The sequence below is a fragment of the Ambystoma mexicanum genome, chromosome 4q (assembly GCF_040938575.1).
Source record: "Ambystoma mexicanum isolate Mex_15411 chromosome 4q, UKY_AmexF1_1, whole genome shotgun sequence".
NCBI lineage: Eukaryota > Metazoa > Chordata > Amphibia > Caudata > Ambystomatidae > Ambystoma > Ambystoma mexicanum.
In genome coordinates, this window is record NC_090928.1 from 529,262,257 (window position 1) to 529,273,994 (window position 11,738).

Consider the following 11,738-nt stretch of genomic DNA (forward strand, 5'->3'; position numbering starts at 1 on the left):
CATTAAGGTATGGTATTGCCCCATTACACATCATCCAGACATGCATTCATATATTGCATGTTAACAATGAAAATATTGCAAATATTGTAAAGAGACTTTCAATTTCTATTTTTTTGGTCAATAAGCACTACAATTTTAGTTGTTTTCGCCCAACCTACGACCCTGAGATTAAGAGTCTCATGCCCTACCGACTGAGCTAGCCGGGCTCCTTTGGATGCCTATAGTTTTCTTCCCTATCCCTGCACTGCCGTTTTCCACAGATAGGATGCTGTGTAATCATAGGCTCTGGTGGAGTTTGGAAAGAAAATACACATCAGCCAGAGGCAGAAATAGTCTAAGAAAGTATCAAACACAATTACCAGTCAATATCAGAACGCATTGAAGAATATCAGGAAATAGCCGATTAAACCTGTGTGGAAAAAAGTCTTATTTGTGTTTTCTCCACTTTATTTTATAGTAAGATGATACATACTTTTTCTTTTACAGTGAATACATTAAGGTATGGTATTGCCCCATTACACATCATCCAGACATGCATTCATATATTGCATGTTAACAATCAAAATATTGCAAATATTGTAAAGAGACTTTCAATTTCTAATTTTTTGGTCAAAAAGCACTAAAATTTTAGTTGTTTTCGCCCAACTTTTTCTTCCCTATCCCTGCACTGCCGCTTTCCACAGATAGGATGTATTTTTTTGGTCAAAAAGCACTACAATTTTAGTTGTTTTCGCCCAACGTGGGGCTCGAACCCACGACCCTGAGATTAAGAGTCTCATGCTCTACCGACTGAGCTAGCCAGGCTCCTTTGGATGCCTATAGTTTTCTTCCATATCCCTGCACTGCCGTTTTCCACAGATAGGATGTATTTTTTTGGTCAAAAAGCACTACAATTTTAGCTGTTTTCGCCCAACGTGGGGCTCGAACCCACGATCCTGAGATTAAGAGTCTCATGCTGTACCAACTGAGCTAGCCGGGCTCCTTTGGACGCCTATAGTTTTCTTCCCTATCCCTGCACTGCCCTTTTCCACAGATAGGATGCTGTGTAATCATAGGCTCTGGTGCAGTTTGGAAAGAAAATACACATCAGCCAGAGGCAGAAATAGTCTAAGAAAGTATCAAACACAATTACCAGTCAATATCAGAACGCATTGAAGAATATCAGGAAATAGCCGATTAAACCTGTGTGGAAAAAAGTCTTATTTGTGTTTTCTCCACTTTATTTTATAGTAAGATGATACATACTTTTTCTTTTACAGTGAATACATTAAGGTGTGGTATTGCCCCATTACACATCATCCAGACATGCATTCATATATTGCATGTTAACAATGAAAATATTGCAAATATTGTAAAGAGACTTTCAATTTCTATTTTTTTGGTCAAAAAGCAGTACAATTTTAGTTGTTTTCACCCAACGCGTGGCTCGAACCCACGACCCTGAGATTAAGAGTCTCATGCTCTACCGACTGAGCTAGCCGGGCTCCTTTGGATGCCTATAGTTTTCTTCCCTATCCCTGCACTGCCGTTTTCCACAGATAGGATGTATTTTTTTGGTCAAAAAACACTACAATTTTAGTTGTTTTCGCCCAACGTGGGGCTCGAAACCACGACCCTGAGATTAAGAGTCTCATGCTCTACCGACTGAGCTAGCCGGGCTCCTTTGGATGCTTATAGTTTTCTTCCCTATCCCTGCATTGCCGCTTTCCACAGATAGGATGCTGTGTAATCATAGGCTCTGGTGGAGTTTGGAAAGAAAATACACATCAGCCAGAGGCAGAAATAGTCTAAGAAAGTATCAAACACAATTACCAGTCAATATCAGAACGCATTGAAGAATATCAGGAAATAGCCGATTAAACCTGTGTGGAAAAAAGTCTTATTTGTGTTTTCTCCACTTTATTTTATAGTAAGATGATACATACTTTTTCTTTTACAGTGAATACATTAAGGTGTGGTATTGCCCCATTACACATCATCCAGACATGCATTCATATATTGCATGTTAACAATCAAAATATTGCAAATATTGTAAAGAGACTTTCAATTTCTATTTTTTTGGTCAAAGAGCACTCAAATTTTAGTTGTTTTCGCCCAACGTTTTCTTCCCTATCCCTGCACTGCCGCTTTCCACAGATAGGATGTATTTTTTTGGTCAAAAAAGCACTACAATGTTAGTTGTTTTCGCCCAACGTGGGGCTCGAACCCACGACCCTGAGATTAAGAGTCTCATGCTCTACCGACTGAGCTAGCCGGGCTCCTTTGGATGCCTATAGTTTTCTTCCCTATCCCTGCACTGCCGTTTTCCACAGATAGGATGCTGTGTAATCATAGGCTCTGGTGGAGTTTGGAAAGAAAATACACATCAGCCAGAGGCAGAAATAGTCTAAGAAAGTATCAAACACAATTACCAGTCAATATCAGAACGCATTGAAGAATATCAGGAAATAGCCGATTAAACCTGTGTGGAAAAAAGTCTTATTTGTGTTTTCTCCACTTTATTTTATAGTAAGATGATGCATACTTTTTCTTTTACAGTGAATACATTAAGGTGTGGTATTGCCCCATTACACATCATCCAGACATGCATTCATATATTGCATGTTAACAATGAAAATATTGCAAAGAGACTTTCAATTTCTATTTTTTTGGTCAAAAAGCACTAAAATTTTAGTTGTTTTCGCCCAACGTGGGGCTAGAACCCACGACCCTGAGATTAAGAGTCTCATGCTCTACCGACTGAGCTAGCCGGGCTCCTTTGGATGCCTATAGTTTTCTTCCCTATCCCTGCACTGCCGTTTTCCACAGATAGGATGTATTTTTTTGGTCAAAAAACACTACAATTTTAGTTGTTTTTGCCCAACGTGGGGCTCGAAACCACGACCCTGAGATAAAGAGTCTCATGCTCTACCGACTGAGCTAGCCGGGCTCCTTTGGATGCCTATAGTTTTCTTCCCTATCCCTGCATTGCCGCTTTCCACAGATAGGATGCTGTGTAATCATAGGCTCTGGTGGAGTTTGGAAAGAAAATACACATCAGCCAGAGGCAGAAATAGTCTAAGAAAGTATCAAACACAATTACCAGTCAATATCAGAACGCATTGAAGAATATCAGGAAATAGCCGATTAAACCTGTGTGGAAAAAAGTCTTATTTGTGTTTTCTCCACTTTATTTTATAGTAAGATGATACATACTTTTTCTTTTACAGTGAATACATTAAGGTGTGGTATTGCCCCATTACACATCATCCAGACATGCATTCATATATTGCATGTTAACAATCAAAATATTGCAAATATTGTAAAGAGACTTTCAATTTCTATTTTTTTGGTCAAAGAGCACTCAAATTTTAGTTGTTTTCGCCCAACGTTTTCTTCCCTATCCCTGCACTGCCGCTTTCCACAGATAGGATGTATTTTTTTGGTCAAAAAAGCACTACAATGTTAGTTGTTTTCGCCCAACGTGGGGCTCGAACCCACGACCCTGAGATTAAGAGTCTCATGCTCTACCGACTGAGCTAGCCGGGCTCCTTTGGATGCCTATAGTTTTCTTCCCTATCCCTGCACTGCCGTTTTCCACAGATAGGATGCTGTGTAATCATAGGCTCTGGTGGAGTTTGGAAAGAAAATACACATCAGCCAGAGGCAGAAATAGTCTAAGAAAGTATCAAACACAATTACCAGTCAATATCAGAACGCATTGAAGAATATCAGGAAATAGCCGATTAAACCTGTGTGGAAAAAAGTCTTATTTGTGTTTTCTCCACTTTATTTTATAGTAAGATGATGCATACTTTTTCTTTTACAGTGAATACATTAAGGTGTGGTATTGCCCCATTACACATCATCCAGACATGCATTCATATATTGCATGTTAACAATGAAAATATTGCAAAGAGACTTTCAATTTCTATTTTTTTGGTCAAAAAGCACTAAAATTTTAGTTGTTTTCGCCCAACGTGGGGCTAGAACCCACGACCCTGAGATTAAGAGTCTTATGCTCTACCGACTGAGCTAGCCGGGCTCCTTTGGATGCCTATAGTTTTCTTCCCTATCCCTGCACTGCCGTTTTCCACAGATAGGATGTATTTTTTTGGTCAAAAAACACTACAATTTTAGTTGTTTTCGCCCAACGTGGGGCTCGAAACCACGACCCTGAGATAAAGAGTCTCATGCTCTACCGACTGAGCTAGCCGGGCTCCTTTGGATGCCTATAGTTTTCTTCCCTATCCCTGCATTGCCGCTTTCCACAGATAGGATGCTGTGTAATCATAGGCTCTGGTGGAGTTTGGAAAGAAAATACACATCAGCCAGAGGCAGAAATAGTCTAAGAAAGTATCAAACACAATTACCAGTCAATATCAGAACGCTTTGAAGAATATCAGGAAATAGCTGACTGAACCTGTGTGAAAAAAAGTCTTATTTGTGTTTTCTCCACTTTATTTTATAATAAGATGATACATACTTTTTATTTTACAATGAATACATTAAGGTATGGTATTGCCCCATTACACATCATCCAGACATGCATTCATATATTGCATGTTAACAATGAAAATATTGCAAATATTGTAAAGAGACTTTCAATTTCTATTTTATTGGTCAAAAAGCACTACAATTTTAGTTGTTTTCGCCCAACCCACGACCCTGAGATTAAGAGTCTCATGCTCTACCGACTGAGCTAGCCGGGCTCCTTTGGATGCCTATAGTTTTCTTCCCTATCCCTGCACTGCCGTTTTCCACAGATAGGATGTATTTTTTTGGTCAAAAAGCACTACAATTTTAGTTGTTTTCGCCCAATGTGGGGCTCGAACCCACAACCCTGAGATTAAGAGTCTCATGCTCTACTGACTGAGCTAGCCGGGCTCCTTTGGATGCCTGTAGTTTTCTTCCCTATCCCTGCACTGCCGCTTTCCACAGATAGGATGCTGTGTAATCATAGGCTCTGGTGGAGTTTGGAAAGAAAATACACATCAGCCAGAGGCAGAAATAGTCTAAGAAAGTATCAAACACAATTACCAGTCAATATCAGAACGCATTGAAGAATATCAGGAAATAGCCGATTAAACCTGTGTGGAAAAAAGTCTTATTTGTGTTTTCTCCACTTTTTTTTATAGTAAGATGATACATACTTTTTCTTTTACAGTGAATACATTAAGGTGTGGTATTGCCCCATTACACATCATCCAGACATGCATTCATATATTGCATGTTAACAATCAAAATATTGCAAATATTGTAAAGAGACTTTCAATTTCTATTTTTTTGGTCAAAAAGTTTTCTCCCCTATTTTCGCCCAACGTTTTCTTCCCTATCCCTGCACTGCCGCTTTCCACAGATAGGATGTATTTTTTTGGTCAAAAAGCACTACAATTTTAGTTGTTTTCGCCCAACGTGGGGCTCGAAACCATGACCCTGAGATTAAGAGTCTCATGCTCTACCGACTGAGCTAGCTGGGCTCCTTTGGATGCCTATAGTTTTCTTCCCTATCCCTGCACTGCCGTTTTCCACAGATAGGATGTATTTTTTTGGTCAAAAAGCACTACAATTTTAGTTGTTTTCGCCCAACGTGGGGCTCGAAACCACGACCCTGAGATTAAGAGTCTCATGCTCTACCGACTGAGCTAGCCGGGCTCCTTTGGATGCCTATAGTTTTCTTCCCTATCCCTGCACTGCCGTTTTCCACAGATAGGATGCTGTGTAATCATAGGCTCTGGTGGAGTTTGGAAAGAAAATACACATCAGCCAGAGGCAGAAATAGTCTAAGAAAGTATCAAACACAATTACCAGTCAATATCAGAACGCATTGAAGAATATCAGGAAATAGCCGATTTAACCTGTGTGGAAAAAAGTCTTATTTGTGTTTTCTCCACTTTATTTTATAGTAAGATGATACATACTTTTTCTTTTACAGTGAATACATTAAGGTGTGGTATTGCCCCATTACACATCATCCAGACATGCATTCATATATTGCATGTTAACAATGAAAATATTGCAAATATTGTAAAGAGACTTTCAATTTCTATTTTTTTGGTCAAAAAGCACTAAAATTTTAGTTGTTTTCGCCCAACGTGGGGCTTGAACCCACGACCCTGAGATTAAGAGTCTCATGCGCTACCGACTGAGCAAGCCAGGCTCCTTTGGATGCCCATAGTTTTCTTCCCTATCCCTGCACTGCCGGTTTCCACAGATAGGATGTATTTTTTTGGTCAAAAAGCACTACAATTTTAGTTGTTTTCCCCCAACGTGGGGCTCGAACCCACGACCCTGAGATTAAGAGTCTCATGCTCTACCGACTGAGCTAGCCGGGCTCCTTTGGATGCCTATAGTTTTCTTCCCTATCCCTGCACTGCCGTTTTCCACAGATAGGATGTATTTTTTTGGTCAAAAAGCTCTACAATTTTAGTTGTTTTTGCCCAACGTGGGGCTCAAACCCACGACCCTGAGATTAAGAGTCTCATGCTCTACCGACTGAGCTAGCCGGGCTCCTTTGGATGCCTATAGTTTTCTTCCCTATCCCTGCAGTTTTCCACAGATAGGATGTATTTTTTTGGTCAAAAAGCACTACAATTTTAGTTGTTTTCGCCCAACGTGGGGCTCGAACCCACGACCCTGAGATTAAGAGTCTCATGCTCTACTGACTGAGCTAGCCGGGCTCCTTTGGATGCCTATAGTTTTCTTCCCTATCCCTGCATTGCCGCTTTCCACAGATAGGATGCTGTGTAATCATAGGCTCTGGTGGTGTTTGGAAAGAAAATACACATCAGCCAGAGGCAGAAATAGTCTAAGAAAGTATCAAACATAATTACCAGTCAATATCAGAACACTTTGAAGAATATCAGGAAATAGCTGACTGAACCTGTGTGAAAAAAAGTCTTATTTGTGTTTTCTCCACTTTATTTTATAATAAGATGATACATACTTTTTATTTTACAATGAATACATTAAGGTATGGTATTGCCCCGTTACACATCATCCAGACATGCATTCATATATTGCATGTTAACAATGAAAATATTGCAAATATTGTAAAGAGACTTTCAATTTCTATTTTTTTGGTCAATAAGCACTACAATTTTAGTTGTTTTCGCCCAACCTACGACCCTGAGATTAAGAGTCTCATGCCCTACCGACTGAGCTAGCCGGGCTCCTTTGGATGCCTATAGTTTTCTTCCCTATCCCTGCACTGCCGTTTTCCACAGATAGGATGCTGTGTAATCATAGGCTCTGGTGGAGTTTGGAAAGAAAATACACATCAGCCAGAGGCAGAAATAGTCTAAGAAAGTATCAAACACAATTACCAGTCAATATCAGAACGCATTGAAGAATATCAGGAAATAGCCGATTAAACCTGTGTGGAAAAAAGTCTTATTTGTGTTTTCTCCACTTTATTTTATAGTAAGATGATACATACTTTTTCTTTTACAGTGAATACATTAAGGTATGGTATTGCCCCATTACACATCATCCAGACATGCATTCATATATTGCATGTTAACAATCAAAATATTGCAAATATTGTAAAGAGACTTTCAATTTCTAATTTTTTGGTCAAAAAGCACTAAAATTTTAGTTGTTTTCGCCCAACTTTTTCTTCCCTATCCCTGCACTGCCGCTTTCCACAGATAGGATGTATTTTTTTGGTCAAAAAGCACTACAATTTTAGTTGTTTTCGCCCAACGTGGGGCTCGAACCCACGACCCTGAGATTAAGAGTCTCATGCTCTACCGACTGAGCTAGCCGGGCTCCTTTGGATGCCTATAGTTTTCTTCCATATCCCTGCACTGCCGTTTTCCACAGATAGGATGTATTTTTTTGGTCAAAAAGCACTACAATTTTAGCTGTTTTCGCCCAACGTGGGGCTCGAACCCACGACCCTGAGATTAAGAGTCTCATGCTGTACCAACTGAGCTAGCCGGGCTCCTTTGGACGCCTATAGTTTTCTTCCCTATCCCTGCACTGCCCTTTTCCACAGATAGGATGCTGTGTAATCATAGGCTCTGGTGCAGTTTGGAAAGAAAATACACATCAGCCAGAGGCAGAAATAGTCTAAGAAAGTATCAAACACAATTACCAGTCAATATCAGAACGCATTGAAGAATATCAGGAAATAGCCGATTAAACCTGTGTGGAAAAAAGTCTTATTTGTGTTTTCTCCACTTTATTTTATAGTAAGATGATACATACTTTTTCTTTTACAGTGAATACATTAAGGTGTGGTATTGCCCCATTACACATCATCCAGACATGCATTCATATATTGCATGTTAACAATCAAAATATTGCAAATATTGTAAAGAGACTTTCAATTTCTATTTTTTTGGTCAAAAAGCACTAAAATTTTAGTTGTTTTCGCCCAACTTTTTCTTCCCTATCCCTGCACTGCCGCTTTCCACAGATAGGAGGTATTTTTTTGGTCAAAAAGCACTACAATTTTAGTTGTTTTCGCCCAACGTGGGGCTCGAACCCACGACCCTGAGATTAAGAGTCTCATGCTCTACCGACTGAGCTAGCTGGGCTCCTTTGGATGCCTATAGTTTTCTTCCCTATCCCTGCACTGCCGTTTTCCACATATAGGATGTATTTTTTTGGTCAAAAAGCACTACAATTTTAGTTGTTTTCGCCCAACGTGGGGCTCGAACCCACGACCCTGAGATTAAGAGTCTCATGCTCTACCGACTGAGCTAGCCGGGCTCCTTTGGATGCCTATAGTTTTCTTCCCTATCCCTGCACTGCCGTTTTCCACAGATAGGATGCTGTGTAATAATAGGCTCTGGTGGAGTTTGGAAAGAAAATACACATCAGCCAGAGGCAGAAATAGTCTAAGAAAGTATCAAACACAATTACCAGTCAATATCAGAACGCATTGAAGAATATCAGGAAATAGCCGATTAAACCTGTGTGGAAAAAAGTCTTATTTGTGTTTTCTCCACTTTATTTTATAGTAAGATGATACATACTTTTTCTTTTACAGTGAATACATTAAGGTGTGGTATTGCCCCATTACACATCATCCAGACATGCATTCATATATTGCATGTTAACAATCAAAATATTGCAAATATTGTAAAGAGACTTTCAATTTCTATTTTTTTGGTCAAAAAGCACTAAAATTTTAGTTGTTTTCGCCCAACGTTTTCTTCCCTATCCCTGCACTGCCGCTTTCCACAGATAGGATGTATTTTTTTGGTCAAAAAGCACTACAATTTTAGTTGTTTTCGCCCAACGTGGGGCTCGAAACCACGACCCTGAGATTAAGAGTCTCATGCTCTACCGACTGAGCTAGCCGGGCTCCTTTGGATGCCTATAGTTTTCTTCCCTATCCCTGCACTGCCGTTTTCCACAGATAGGATGCTGTGTAATCATAGGCTCTGGTGGAGTTTGGAAAGAAAATACACATCAGCCAGAGGCAGAAATAGTCTAAGAAAGTATCAAACACAATTACCAGTCAATATCAGAACGCTTTGAAGAATATCAGGAAATAGCCGAATAAACCTGTGTGGAAAAAAGTCTTATTTGTGTTTTCTCCACTTTATTTTATAATAAGATGATACATACTTTTTCTTTTACAGTGAATACATTAAGGTATGGTATTGCCCCATTACACATCATCCAGACATGCATTCATATATTGCATGTTAACAATGAAAATATTGCAAATATTGTAAAGAGACTTTCAATTTCTATTTTTTTGGTCAAAAAGCAGTACAATTTTAGTTGTTTTCACCCAACGTGGGGCTCGAACCCACGACCCTGAGATTAAGAGTCTCATGCTCTACCGACTGAGCTAGCCGGGCTCCTTTGGATGCCTATAGTTTTCTTCCCTATCCCTGCACTGCCGTTTTCCACAGATAGGATGTATTTTTTTGGTCAAAAAACACTACAATTTTAGTTGTTTTCGCCCAACGTGGGGCTCGAAACCACGACCCTGAGATTAAGAGTCTCATGCTCTACCGACTGAGGTAGCCGGGCTCCTTTGGATGCCTATAGTTTTCTTCCCTATCCCTGCATTGCCGCTTTCCACAGATAGGATGCTGTGTAATCATAGGCTCTGGTGGAGTTTGGAAAGAAAATACACATCAGCCAGAGGCAGAAATAGTCTAAGAAAGTATCAAACACAATTACCAGTCAATATCAGAACGCTTTGAAGAATATCAGGAAATAGCTGACTGAACCTGTGTGAAAAAAAGTCTTATTTGTGTTTTCTCCACTTTATTTTATAATAAGATGATACATACTTTTTATTTTACAATGAATACATTAAGGTATGGTATTGCCCCATTACACATCATCCAGACATGCATTCATATATTGCATGTTAACAATGAAAATATTGCAAATATTGTAAAGAGACTTTCAATTTCTATTTTATTGGTCAAAAAGCACTACAATTTTAGTTGTTTTCGCCCAACCCACGACCCTGAGATTAAGAGTCTCATGCTCTACCGACGGAGCTAGCCGGGCTCCTTTGGATGCCTATAGTTTTCTTCCCTATCCCTGCACTGCCGTTTTCCACAGATAGGATGTATTTTTTTGGTCAAAAAGCACTACAATTTTAGTTGTTTTCGCCCAACGTGGGGCTCGAACCCACGACCCTGAGATTAAGAGTCTCATGCTCTACCGACTGAGCTAGCCGGGCTCCTTTGGATGCCTATAGTTTTCTTCCCTATCCCTGCACTGCCGTTTTCCACAGATAGGATGCTGTGTAATCATAGGCTCTGGTGGAGTTTGGAAAGAAAATACACATCAGCCAGAGGCAGAAATAGTCTAAGAAAGTATCAAACACAATTACCAGTCAATATCAGAACGCATTGAAGAATATCAGGAAATAGCCGATTAAACCTGTGTGGAAAAAAGTCTTATTTGTGTTTTCTCCACTTTATTTTATAGTAAGATGATGCATACTTTTTCTTTTACAGTGAATACATTAAGGTGTGGTATTGCCCCATTACACATCATCCAGACATGCATTCATATATTGCATGTTAACAATGAAAATATTGCAAATATTGTAAAGAGACTTTCAATTTCTATTTTTTTGGTCAAAAAGCAGTACAATTTTAGTTGTTTTCACCCAACGTGGGGCTCGAACCCACGACCCTGAGATTAAGAGTCTCATGCTCTACCGACTGAGCTAGCCGGGCTCCTTTGGATGCCTATAGTTTTCTTCCCTATCCCTGCACTGCCGTTTTCCACAGATAGGATGTATTTTTTTGGTCAAAAAACACTACAATTTTAGTTGTTTTCGCCCAACGTGGGGCTCGAAACCACGACCCTGAGATTAAGAGTCTCATGCTCTACCGACTGAGGTAGCCGGGCTCCTTTGGATGCCTATAGTTTTCTTCCCTATCCCTGCATTGCCGCTTTCCACAGATAGGATGCTGTGTAATCATAGGCTCTGGTGGAGTTTGGAAAGAAAATACACATCAGCCAGAGGCAGAAATAGTCTAAGAAAGTATCAAACACAATTACCAGTCAATATCAGAACGCTTTGAAGAATATCAGGAAATAGCTGACTGAACCTGTGTGAAAAAAAGTCTTATTTGTGTTTTCTCCACTTTATTTTATAATAAGATGATACATACTTTTTATTTTACAATGAATACATTAAGGTATGGTATTGCCCCATTACACATCATCCAGACATGCATTCATATATTGCATGTTAACAATGAAAATATTGCAAATATTGTAAAGAGACTTTCAATTTCTATTTTATTGGTCAAAAAGCACTA

The 11,738-nt window shown here is 39.5% G+C and overlaps 1 non-coding gene across 1 annotated transcript; it reads right to left on the reverse strand.

Moving 5' to 3' along the window:
* Window positions 1-8,449: 8,449 nt before the first annotated feature.
* Window positions 8,450-8,522, reverse strand: TRNAK-CUU (transfer RNA lysine (anticodon CUU)). The gene has a single exon. It is a non-coding gene; the product is annotated as a tRNA-Lys (tRNA).
* Between the last annotated feature and the right edge of the window lie 3,216 nt (window positions 8,523-11,738).